Source organism: Drosophila rhopaloa, unplaced genomic scaffold, assembly GCF_018152115.1.
Source record: "Drosophila rhopaloa isolate 14029-0021.01 unplaced genomic scaffold, ASM1815211v1 contig_218, whole genome shotgun sequence".
NCBI classification, from domain to species: Eukaryota; Metazoa; Arthropoda; class Insecta; order Diptera; family Drosophilidae; genus Drosophila; species Drosophila rhopaloa.
Window position 1 is genome coordinate 71212 of NW_025335104.1, and position 12423 is coordinate 83634.

Sequence of the window (12423 nt, forward strand, 5' to 3'; positions counted from 1 at the left end):
CATTAAATCTTTAAAAGAAAGGAAAAATGAGTTAGTAGTGGAGGCAATTGTCTTCCCAAAATTAATGAAGGCGTTGCCAATGCGCTCATTAAACATTAATAAAACGAGGTGGCAAAACTACCCTTTAGCCGATCCCGAGTTTAACAAGTCAGGTCGAGTGGACTTAATTATAGGGGCCGATTTATATGCTAAAATTCTTCAGAAAGGAGTAATAAAGAAAGGCGGTCTTCTTGGTCAAAACACAGACTTTGGTTGGATAGTGTCTGGATGCACCAAATCAAAAGGAAGTAACACGGTAGTTGCAACCACGATAGAGTGCAAGGACTTGGAAAAATTTTGGGAATTAGAAGAAGAAAGTAAGGAAGATTTAGAGTCCGAGATTTGTGAAGACAATTTCACGAAAACAACACACATAGACTCTTCAGGACGATATGTTGTGAAGATGCCCTTTTAGGAAGAGCAAACCTTGGGGGAATCGAAAGGCCAAGCCATGGCAAGATTTTTGAGTTTGGAGAAGAAACTAGTAAGGAATCAAAACCTAAAAGAACAGTACTGCAAGTTTATGACAGCATACATGTCTTTAGGGCATATGGTTGAGGCAAAATCAGAAGTTAAGTATTATTTACCACATCAAGCCGTAATTAGAGATAAGAGCTTAACTACAAAATTAAGGGTGGTGATTGATGCGACAGCAAAAACCACTAATAATAAATGTCTTAATGATATTATGTGGATTGGACCTAAAGTTCAAAAAGATATTTTCGACATTATTTTAAAATGGCGCAGATGGCAGTATGTAATTTCAGCGGACATTGAAAAAATGTACCGTCAGATAAATATAGCGGAGAGAGATCAAGAATTTTTGCATGTCTTGTGGAGAGATTATCCAAAAAATAAAATCAAAGACTATAAATTAACTACAGTTACCTATGTTACTGCTTCGTCTCCATATTTAGCTAAAAGAGCGGGTATAGGAGATAAATGTAAAGATCCGATAATCAGTTGTGACGGTTTGTCGTTGTCGGGTGGCTCAGGGATGGCCAGGGTTCGTCACAAGAATTTGATTGTGTCAGGCGTGGTTTCTGAAAGAGAGTTCCGACCCAGCCCAGAGTAGAAGTCGTGGGGAATTACTTAGTAATTGATTATAACTAGGTTTTGTTTCAGTAAGAATCTTGACATTTGATTAATAACTAACGGGTTCTCCGGACGGGCGGGGTGCCGCCCTTGCTGCTTTCGCTTCCTTCGTCCACTTCGAATGCCTGGTATCGGGAGCCGTCCAGCTGCTCGAGAGGAACAGCACGGGATTACGGCTGCTGGTAGAATAGACCCCGGGGCGGGTTGCCACGTAGCGAGCCTGAATTAAGAGTATGGTGCTTGGGGACCCTGAAGTCATTCACGAGCGAGAGAGAGTTTAGTGCGTGGGGACCCTAAAGTCAGCCGCAAGAGACAGAATTTTGCTTGGGGACCCTGAAGTCAACCGCAAGAGAGAGAGAATGTTGCTTGGGGACCCTGAGGTCAGCCGCAAGAGAGAGAGAATGTTGCTTGGGGACCCTGAAGTCAGCCGCAAGAGAGAGAGAGAGTGGCTTGGGGACCCTGAAGTCAGCCACAAGAGAGAGAGAGAGTTGCTTGGGGACCCTGAAGTCAGCCACAAGAGAGAGAGAGAGAGTTCGGCCGGTGAACCACGCCGTAAGGAAGCGTGATCCTGAAATCAGACGTCTCCTAGGATACCTTCGGATCGGCAAGCCGAGCCGAGCTTAAGAAGGTTAGGGGCAGGAGGAAGTACTACGGGAGCTAACTACAATGTATAAGCGGACTTGGATCAAATGATCTAGTTCACCAAAAAATGACTTCGCTGCTTACCACCACTGAAGAGTTGCCTCTATACCCTTAGACGGTCTGCTGCTAAGTGACCTTCAATGGCCCGTGGTCCGCCTTATATAGGGCTCGGCGAGATCTAGTGTGCCCGCCGCCTGTGTGGGATTTGCCGGTATAGGTGTGGCCATCTCTCTCGGTCTAGTGTGCCCCTACGTGCGCGATCGTTGGCGCGCGCGCGTTCTTAGTTTGAATTTGAATTTAAACGCTCCTTTTAGTCTTTTTTATTTATATCTTGTTTTTGTGCGCGCAGCGTCACACTCACCACATTTTAGTGGTATTGTATCGTGGTGTAGTTTCCCCAGTTCGACACCACCCGCGAGGTTGCCTCTCCATCGCTGCTGTCTTCCGCTTCTTTTTTCTGCCAGCTTCTCCCTTATCCTGGCTCTTGCCGTCTTTGACACTTCCGCTCCTTCTGGTATTGACCATCCTTCGTCGCCGCGCTCCTCCTCATGGAGCTCGAGTATGTCCCGGTCCGGTGTCTCGGCTGACCGGCTGCTCGCCCGGCTCCCGCCATTGGTATCGGCCCAGTCTTGGCCCTAGTCTACGCTGCTGCTATCTTTGCATGTTTTTCGCGGAATCTCCGCGCTGCCTGGTGTTCGTTCAGTATTGTATTTCTTCCTCCGTACGGCTTAGTGTCTCCAATGTATATCCTCTTTATTTTCCGTGTGTTCGGGTCTTTTACTGCCACTTTCGTCCGCGTCTTCCTTGCTTTTTTCTGCTGTGATCCCTTGTACTTCTCCTTGATCCAGGTGTCCGTGACCTCTATTGGTTTTAGCTCGTCCTGTCCTGCTCTGGGTAAGGCGTCTGCTACCTCATTCCATTTTTCCACTTCTGTTAGTATCATTAACGTTACCCTGAACGCTCTTCCTCCAAATTGGATTTCTGCCGCGAATTCTCCTATCGCCTTCTGCGTTGCTCCGTTGGCCATTGTTATTTCTGCTCGGGTTCCACACCATTTGCCTTGTTGCTTCAGATATTCATATCTGCTTCCGCTTATCGCGCTTCTTGATGCTCCTGTGTCCACGGTTCCTTTCGCTGTCTTGTTTCCGACCCTTATCCGGGCTACTATTTGGAGCCCGTCGCAACACAGCTGTTCCCCTGCTGCTGGCTCCTTTATTGCCGCCTGAGCTGCCAGCTTCATCTGCTCAAGCCTCCTGCAGCACTCCTTGGTTCTCGTACCGTTTCTTCCACAGACCCAGCAAAACAGCCTCGGCGGATTGCTGCACGTGCTTGCCGCATGTCCGGTTCCTCCGCAGCGCATGCATATCTCCGGTCCTAGTTGCTGCTGTGCAGGTTGGCTTGCCAGTGTCCGGTCCTATGCCTCTATTTCTTCAACTTCCTCCGCTAGTTTGAGGTATTCTGTCAACGAGTTGAATCCTGCCCTCCTAACGTATAGCTTTATCTTGCTCCTGCTGTTTTTGTATACTCGGTCCAGTTTTGCTTCTTCTGAGAGTTTTGTGAATTGCATCAGTTTTCTTAGTCCCATTGCGTATTCTCTTACGGGCTCCGTTTCTCTCTGTTTCATCTGTGCAATTTGAGTCTCCAACTGTTCCTCATACCTCGGCGGCAAAAAGTATTCCAGCACTTCTGTTCTGAGCTGAGTCCACGTTACGATCCTGGTCGGCGTGGTGTTCCACAAATCGCTCGCGATCCCCTCCAGGATGAATGGCATCGTCTGTATCAGCTGGTCCTCCCATATTCCGTATCTGCCTGCCCACGGTTCCATTTTGCTTAGGAACTCCAACCCACTGGAGTTCCTAAGTACCGGATGCCCCATCCGCGTACCCGGTCCATGACTTCTGTTCCCATTTTTATTTCTATCTTTCCTTCCATTTCGTCACCTAGACTTGCTCTTTTGGTGTCCATTATCCCAGCTGTTGTAATGGCTGATGGGCCTTCGTTGCTGTTTCCCTTCTCTTCCCTGGTTACCACGATCGCCGGAATTGTTTCTTTCGCCGGGCTTTTTTCTCTCCTATATTTTTCTGTCAGTTCTGCGAGTCTTTGCCTGACTGTTTCTGTATGATCCGTTTTTTTGGCGAACGCTGCCAACAAGAGTCTTAAATCTTCACTTATTTCTGCCGTTCCTAATCCGAACTCTTCCGTGTATTTCGATAGTTCTTTGGTGCCAGATATACCCAGCGCGACATTACTCCGCTGGAGTCGGTTTATCTCTTGCAACCACTTTAACCTGCTCGGACGCCACTGTGACGGTTTGTCGTTGTCGGGTGGCTCAGGGATGGCCAGGGTTCGTCACAAAAATTTGTTTGTGTCAGGCGTGGTTGCTGAAAGAGAGTTCCGACCCAGCCCAGAGTAGAAGTCGTGGGTAATTACTTAGTAATTGATTATAACTAGGTTTTGTTTCAGTAAGAATCCTGACATTTGATTAATAACTAACGGGTTCTCCGGACGGGCGGGGTGCCGCCCTTGCTGCTTTCGCTTCCTTCGTCCACTTCGAATGCCTGGTATCGGGAGCCGTCCAGCTGCTCGAGAGGAACAGCACGGGACCTTGAAGTCAGCCGCAAGAGAGAGAGAATGTTGCTTAGGGACCCTGAGGTCAACCGCAAAAGAGAATGTTGCTTGGGGGCCCTGAGGTCAGCCACAAGAGAGAGAGATTGTTGCTTGGGGACCCTGAAGTCAGCCGCAAGAGAGAGAGAGAGTGGCTTGGGGACCCTGAAGTCAGCCACAAGAGAGAGAGAGAGTTGCTTGGGGACCCTGAAGTCAGCCACAAGAGAGAGAGAGAGAGAGTTCGGCCGGTGAACCGCGCCGTAAGGAAGCGTGATCCTGAAATCAGACGTCTCCTAGTGATACCTTCGGATCGGCAAGCCGAGCCGAGCTTAAGAAGGTTAGGGGCAGGAGGAAGTACTACGGGAGCTAACTACAATGTATAAGCGGACTTGGATCAAATGATCTAGTTCACCAAAAAATGACTTCGCTGCTTACCACCACTGAAGAGTTGCCTCTATACCCTTAGACGGTCTGCTGCTAAGTGACCTTCAATGGCCCGTGGTCCACCTTATATAGGGCTCGGCGAGATCTAGTGTGCCCGCCGCATGTGTGGGATTTGCCGGTATAGGTGTGGCCATCTCTCTCGGTCGTTGGCGCGCGCGCTTTCGTAGTTTGAATTTGAATTTAAACGCTCCTTTTAGTCTTTTTTATTTATATCTTGTTTTTGTGCGCGCAGCGTCACACAGTGGAATTATAAAAAATGATTTCTATATGGTTGATTTCATGACAGGATCAGACGGCATTAAAGAATCCAATGAAATCGTTAAACAGGTCTCATTGGAGTTAGACAAAGTAGGTGCTGCTCGGAAGTTGGATAAAGAAGTTCTAAAAGACATTAAATATAACACTAGAGCAGCTTTAGAAATTAAAAACGATAAAATTCATTGGCATTTTATCCCGGCAGGACCTCACTTTGGAGGTATTTCCGAAACATTAGTTCTTTCAGGGAAAAAGACAGATAATTTTTTATGGAAAATAAGTTAATTATAAAATCTGAAATTCCTCTATTTAGTAGACACCCGTCTTAGCTTTTTAGAATTATTCCTTTACCAATACAGAACAAAGACAGAATGATTATGGTTCATATTTCTTCGGAATATTTAACTTATAACTTTGAAATCGATTCTTATGACGTAATGTCCGAATCAACTTTAAGTCAGTGTCAAAGATGGCAGTAAAATAAGAGAATTTGCAAAGGAAGTTGGCCTTGGAATTCTGCAAATGACAATTCTTGTGAAGTACAACCACTTAAGCCAAACAGAGTTTCAGAGCTAGAAAAGAAAAGTAGTTGGTTGTTTAAGGTTCCTTTTAATTCCAAGATAAGAGTACAATGCACAAATTCAGTTACTTGATTTTCCAAAGCAAGGAATTCTAAGTATTGCGCCAGATTGTACTGCTAGAACGGATGATAAGATTTTGATTGCCCATCATAATATTAAATCTGAGAGTGAAGAAGTTTTATTATCATGTGGGAGATATTAGTCAAATTCCAAAGGTTGTTTGGGATCCATTGAAATTGGATTCTATTAATCATACTGTTGAGATTGCACGCCTTAATAAAGAAATTAAATATTTAACAGAAAATCATATTAAATTCAAAGATTTGCATTTTCATCATATATCCGGACATGCTTCTTTAGGAATTGGATTAATAATAACAATAATCATGGTAATATATGACATAAGAAAATGTGCTACAAGGCAACGATTGCAAGCCATTACTTTCGCCAGACCGTTGCAAGGTGTCTTATAATAAGTTAAAATCAAATAAATAAATATATCGAATTAAAAATACAGTCCACTAATTTTATGTTTGCATTGTTAATGGAAAGAATTGATGTATTAATAACCTGTACACCTCACCTTGCCGGCCCTTGGCAGAATGTTCAAGAAGAACACTAATTATCATAAATATAAGATTTTACGAGCTCTGGTTCTGAATATCTATCTTGAGCCGTAAATAACGATCTGTAACTTAAAACCTACAAGGGTGCAGTGCCGAACAATTGTAATCTTAAGTACAGGCCACTTGAGCCTGACCATAAATACAGTTTGTCAAGAAACTCTTTACACACTGAAAAAAGAACATATTTTTTGACTTTGCACGCAATAAGGCATTTCGTTTAGTTTTTTCAATATTTTTTTAATGCAGAACTATTATATAGGAACTTTTTAATGAGTATGTACAAAAATAAAAACATAACAACGCAAGGAAAAACTAGTAAGAAACAAAATACGAGTTTACACATTTTTGACACTATCAAGAAACTCTTTACACAAAATACTAAAACTACAGTTTAATGAATATATCTAAACTAATTTTAATATTTAGTATGACCCCCCTTAGCTTTGACGACTAGCCTAGTACGATTTTTCATCGAACTGACCAACTTTTGTAGATCATACTCCAACGGAATTTTATGCCACTCTTCCAGTACTGCCGCTTTTAAGGCGGCGCGGTTTTTGGGCTGCCTTTTTGCCACTTTTTTCTTCAGATAAACCCACAAATTTTCGATGGGGTTCATGTCGGGGCTCTGAGGAGGTGTATCTATCACCTTTTGACAATTATAAAGGAGCCATGTTCGTACAGTGAGCTCCTTATGTTTGGGGTCATTGTCTTGATAAAATTTAAATTTTGGCTTATTATCGACAATAAGCCCAAGTTTGTTCGCACTTTGCCCCAAATTTGTTTTGAGAATGGAGAGATATTGCTCAGCATTCATTGTATTTTCAATAAACGCAAGCTCTCCCACTCCCTTGCTGCTTATGCATCCCCAAACCATCACCGACAATTTTCCAAATTTGACTGCTGGAATGTTGTTTCGCTGATCTAATGCTGTAAGCGGCTTGCGCCATACCCTAGTTGGTCCATCATTATAATAAAGCATTATTTAGGTTTCGTCACAGAATATGACGTCATCCCAATAGTTGTCTGGCTGAATGCTCATGATGACAGCAAAAGTTAGGCGCTTTTCAATATTTATTTTTGAAAGCAACGGCTTCTTACGCGCAACTCTCGAAGAGTATTTGTTCCGCAGAATTAGTTGGCGGACTGATTCATGTGAAACGACGGCACTCTTCTTCCAACTCCTTAGCAAGGGTTCTGGTCGAAATTTGGGGGTTTTGACGGACCTTACGCATGATAAGGCGGTCTGCCCGATTGTCAATCTTTTTTTTCGACCACTTCCACACTTTGCTTCCAGTCTGCCTTTAATTAAATCATAAGAATTGACTCATTATTAGTGCTTATCAACATTTTTAATTGGTAGGAAAGTATTTACATCTTGTTTTCCTATCGCTTGGTTCAAAGCTCCCAAGCTCCCTTACAAATTTCCCCGAAAACCCACAAATCAGTTGGAAACTACATTTTTCGCTTCTTCCCTAAGTGGAAACTTGATGTAATTAAATTTTAAGGTACGACTTACAGTAGGGAGAAAAAGTAATTCCACGTTCATCATTTTCATGTTCGAGCGCTCATAAAACGTAAATGATTCCATATTCTATTTGAAAAAAACAGGCGTAATTATTAAAAAATATAAGAAACAATTATAAAACCAAAAAGGAAAGGCATGTACCCAGTTTTCCACCTTCCGTTTTTCACTATAGTTTTTGATCTCCCTCAGCAATAGACATGCAGACCAGAGATTTGCAACGAGTCAAACGTTTTTGGGTACACACGATCATTGACTCGTATCTGGTATGATTCAATCACTTTGCTTGATCCAAAAAGTATAAGCGGTGAGCGAAAGTTCTGTTCTGTTGCATCAAACGATCAAAGCTTATTAATGACCGAGTTTGTGAGTGCAACATTTCTCATACATGATTGTTGTGATCAAATATTTGGGGTCGCTTCTGTTCAGATGGTTTACATGAGAGGTTTTTTTCGTACAGTAATTTTCGTCTGAGATCAGTTTAATCGACTTTGTGAGTTTTGTGGCACGCGTTAATTTGTAAAGGTTTTATAAAATGGACATCTCTAAATATAAAACTATCAGTAAGAAAACAGGGAACCCACGCAGAGCCAAAACCACTGGTTAACAATATTAATATGCATTTTTATTACATTCTAATAACTTTAAACTGATTTGCTAAGACTTATTGGGGCTCTCCAAGTGGCCCCAATCGCTTCCAATTGGAAAAAAGTCAATTTTCCTTTCAAAAATTCTGGACGCTAAACCGTTTTAGCAATCGAATCCGTGTTTTCGCCTAAAAAAAGGTTAAGACATTAAAAATGTTTAAAAAATTTGACCGCTTAGATTTAAAGCTTTTTACTATTTTTAACACCCGTTCTGAAATTACAATTTAGCCAAAAATATCTTCAAACGTCGAAAAATGGCACTTCTAAACTGAGTATCAAAAATTCCTTCGGTAAAGTTTTTCCTTAAGCTTTAACGATTCATTTGATGGTTTCACCAAAGCTCTAGCTATCTTCTAAACAAAGAAACTTAGCAAAAAGTCGATCTATTATCGAATTTAAGTGCTCTTCACAGTTATTGCTGCCAGAATACTCAGACCGTTGCAAGGTGTCTTATAATAAGTTAAAATCAAATAAATAAATATATCGAATTAAAAATACAGTCCACTAATTTTATGTTTGCATTGTTAATGAAAAGAATTGATGTATTAATAACCTGTACACCTCACCTTGCCGGCCCTTGGCAGAATGTTCAAGAAGAACACTAATTATCATAAATATAAGATTTTACGAGCTCTGGTTCTGAATATCTATCTTGAGCCGTAAATAACGATCTGTAACTTAAAACCTACAAGGGTGCAGTGCCGAACAATTGTAATCTTAAGTACAGGCCACTTGAGCCTGACCATAAATACAGTTTGTCAAGAAACTCTTTACACACTGAAAAAAGAACATATTTTTTGACTTTGCACGCAATAAGGCATTTCGTTTAGTTTTTTCAATATTTTTTTAATGCAGAACTATTATATAGGAACTTTTTAATGAGTATGTACAAAAATAAAAACATAACAACGCAAGGAAAAACTAGTAAGAAACAAAATACGAGTTTACACATTTTTGACACTATCAAGAAACTCTTTACACAAAATACTAAAACTACAGTTTAATGAATATATCTAAACTAATTTTAATATTTAGTATGACCCCCCTTAGCTTTGACGACTAGCCTAGTACGATTTTTCATCGAACTGACCAACTTTTGTAGATCATACTCCAACGGAATTTTATGCCACTCTTCCAGTACTGCCGCTTTTAAGGCGGCGCGGTTTTTGGGATGCCTTTTTGCCACTTCAGATAAACCCACAAATTTTCGATGGGGTTCATGTCGGGGCTCTGAGGAGGTGTATCTATCACCTTTTGACAATTATAAAGGAGCCATGTTCGTACAGTGAGCTCCTTATGTTTGGGGTCATTGTCTTGATAAAATTTAAATTTTGGCTTATTATCGACAATAAGCCCAAGTTTGTTCGCACTTTGCCTCAAATTTGTTTTGAGAATGGAGAGATATTGCTCAGCATTCATTGTATTTTCAATAAACGCAAGCTCTCCCACTCCCTTGCTGCTTATGCATCCCCAAACCATCACCGACAATTTGCCAAATTTGACTGTTGGAATGTTGTTTCGCTGATCTAATGCTGTAAGCGGCTTGCGCCATACCCTAGTTGGTCCATCATTATAATAAAGCATTATTTAGGTTTCGTCACAGAATATGACGTCATCCCAATAGTTGTCTGGCTGAATGCTCATGATGACAGCAAAAGTTAGGCGCTTTTCAATATTTATTTTTGAAAGCAGCGGCTTCTTACGGGCAACTCTCGAAGAGTATTTGTTCCGCAGAATTAGTTGGCGGACTGTTTCATGTGAAACGACCGTGCCACACTCTTCTTCCAACTCCTTAGCAAGGGTTCTGGTCGAAATTTGGGGGTTTTGACGGACCTTACGCATGATAAGGCGGTCTGCCCGCTTGTCAATCTTTTTTTTTCGACCACTTCCACACTTTGCTTCCAGTCTGCCTTTAATTAAATCATAAGAATTGACTCATTATTAGTGCTTATCAACATTTTTAATTGGTAGGAAAGTATTTACATCTTGTTTTCCTATCGCTTGGTTCAAAGCTCCCAAGCTCCCTTACAAATTTCCCCGAAAACCCACAAATCAGTTGGAAACTACATTTTTCGCTTCTTCCCTAAGTGGAAACTTGATGTAATTAAATTTTAAGGTACGACTTACAGTAGGGAGAAAAAGTAATTCCACGTTCATCATTTTCATGTTCGAGCGCTCATAAAACGTAAATGATTCCATATTCTATTTGAAAAAAACAGGCGTAATTATTAAAAAATATAAGAAACAATTATAAAACCAAAAAGGAAAGGCATGTACCCAGTTTTCCACCTTCCGTTTTTCACTATAGTTTTTGATCTCCCTCAGCAATAGACATGCAGACCAGAGATTTGCAACGAGTCAAACGTTTTTGGGTACACACGATCATTGACTCGTATCTGGTATGATTCAATCACTTTGCTTGATCCAAAAAGTATAAGCGGTGAGCGAAAGTTCTGTTCTGTTGCATCGAACGATCAAAGCTTATTAATGACCGAGTTTGTGAGTGCAACATTTCTCATACATGATTGTTGTGATCAAATATTTGGGGTCGCTTCTGTTCAGATGGTTTACATGAGAGGTTTTTTCGTACAGTAATTTTCGTCTGAGATCAGTTTAATCGACTTTGTGAGTTTTGTGGCACGCGTTAATTTGTAAAGGTTTTATAAAATGGACATCTCTAAATATAAAACTATCAGTAAGAAAACAGGGAACCCACGCAGAGCCAAAACCACTGGTTAACAATATTAATATGCATTTTTATTACATTCTAATAACTTTAAACTGATTTGCTAAGACTTATTGGGGCTCTCCAAGTGGCCCCAATCGCTTCCAATTGGAAAAAAGTCAATTTTCCTTTCAAAAATTCTGGACGCTAAACCGTTTTAGAAATCGAATCCGTGTTTTCGCCTAAAAAAAGGTTAAGACATTATAAATGTTTAAAAAATTTGACCGCTTAGATTTAAGGCTTTTTACTATTTTTAACACCCGTTCTGAAATTACAATTTAGCCAAAAATATCTTCAAACGTCGAAAAATGGCACTTCTAAACTGAGTATCAAAAATTCCTTCGGTAAAGTTTTTCCTTAAGCTTTAACGATTCATTTGATGGTTTCACCAAGCTAGCTATCTTCTAAACAAAGAAACTAAGCAAAAAGTCGATCTATTATCGAATTTAAGTGCTCTTCACAGTTATTGCTGCCAGAATACTCAAAAGCCGTTTTTTTGGCGAAAATCTATTTGGTCTGGTTTTTGATAGTGTAGTAAAAATATAACATTCAAATTGTTTTTGCGGTGTTTATTTTTACAGTGTTTTGCCACGCGCTGTTAGGAAACATAAGAGCGGGTGATCGCAGTAGATAGAGAGAGAGGAAAGAGTGTAGCAAGTGCGCAAAAGAAGAAGTTAACGGGGAAACTTTCAATTTGGTCAGAGTCGTATTAAGAAAATAACCGTATATTTTGGTGTATAAACGTATGTGAACAATAATATTATTATTTTAGTTTCCCGTTCTCGGAATTTAAATTTTTGCTATAGAATGTGCAAATTTGTTGATATCTTTGATGTTAACTTAAAAATTTGGTGAGTTATGCCAGTTAGTTTCGTTTTTTACTATTCTTAATTAGTAAAGTCATAAATGATTTACATTTAAATGAATATTTGGTTATTTATTAATTATGTGCAGTTGTGATATACCAATTAGTTGCATTTTGTACATATATAAATGCGTTTTTGTAGTTTTTAATCTTATTATTCGATATAAACATTGCATAAATTGCACTATTTAAAAAATATTGTCTTAATATTTAAGAGCTTCCTGTATGGAGACAGGTATAATGCAAACATAAAACATCGCAAGCGAAGCTGCGGGCACCCTGCTAGTGGTTTTATAAAATGGACATGTTGCTGATCAAATTTCACATGGCACATACACACTATCTGCCAAACGTAAAGGACGCAGTTTAATTTGG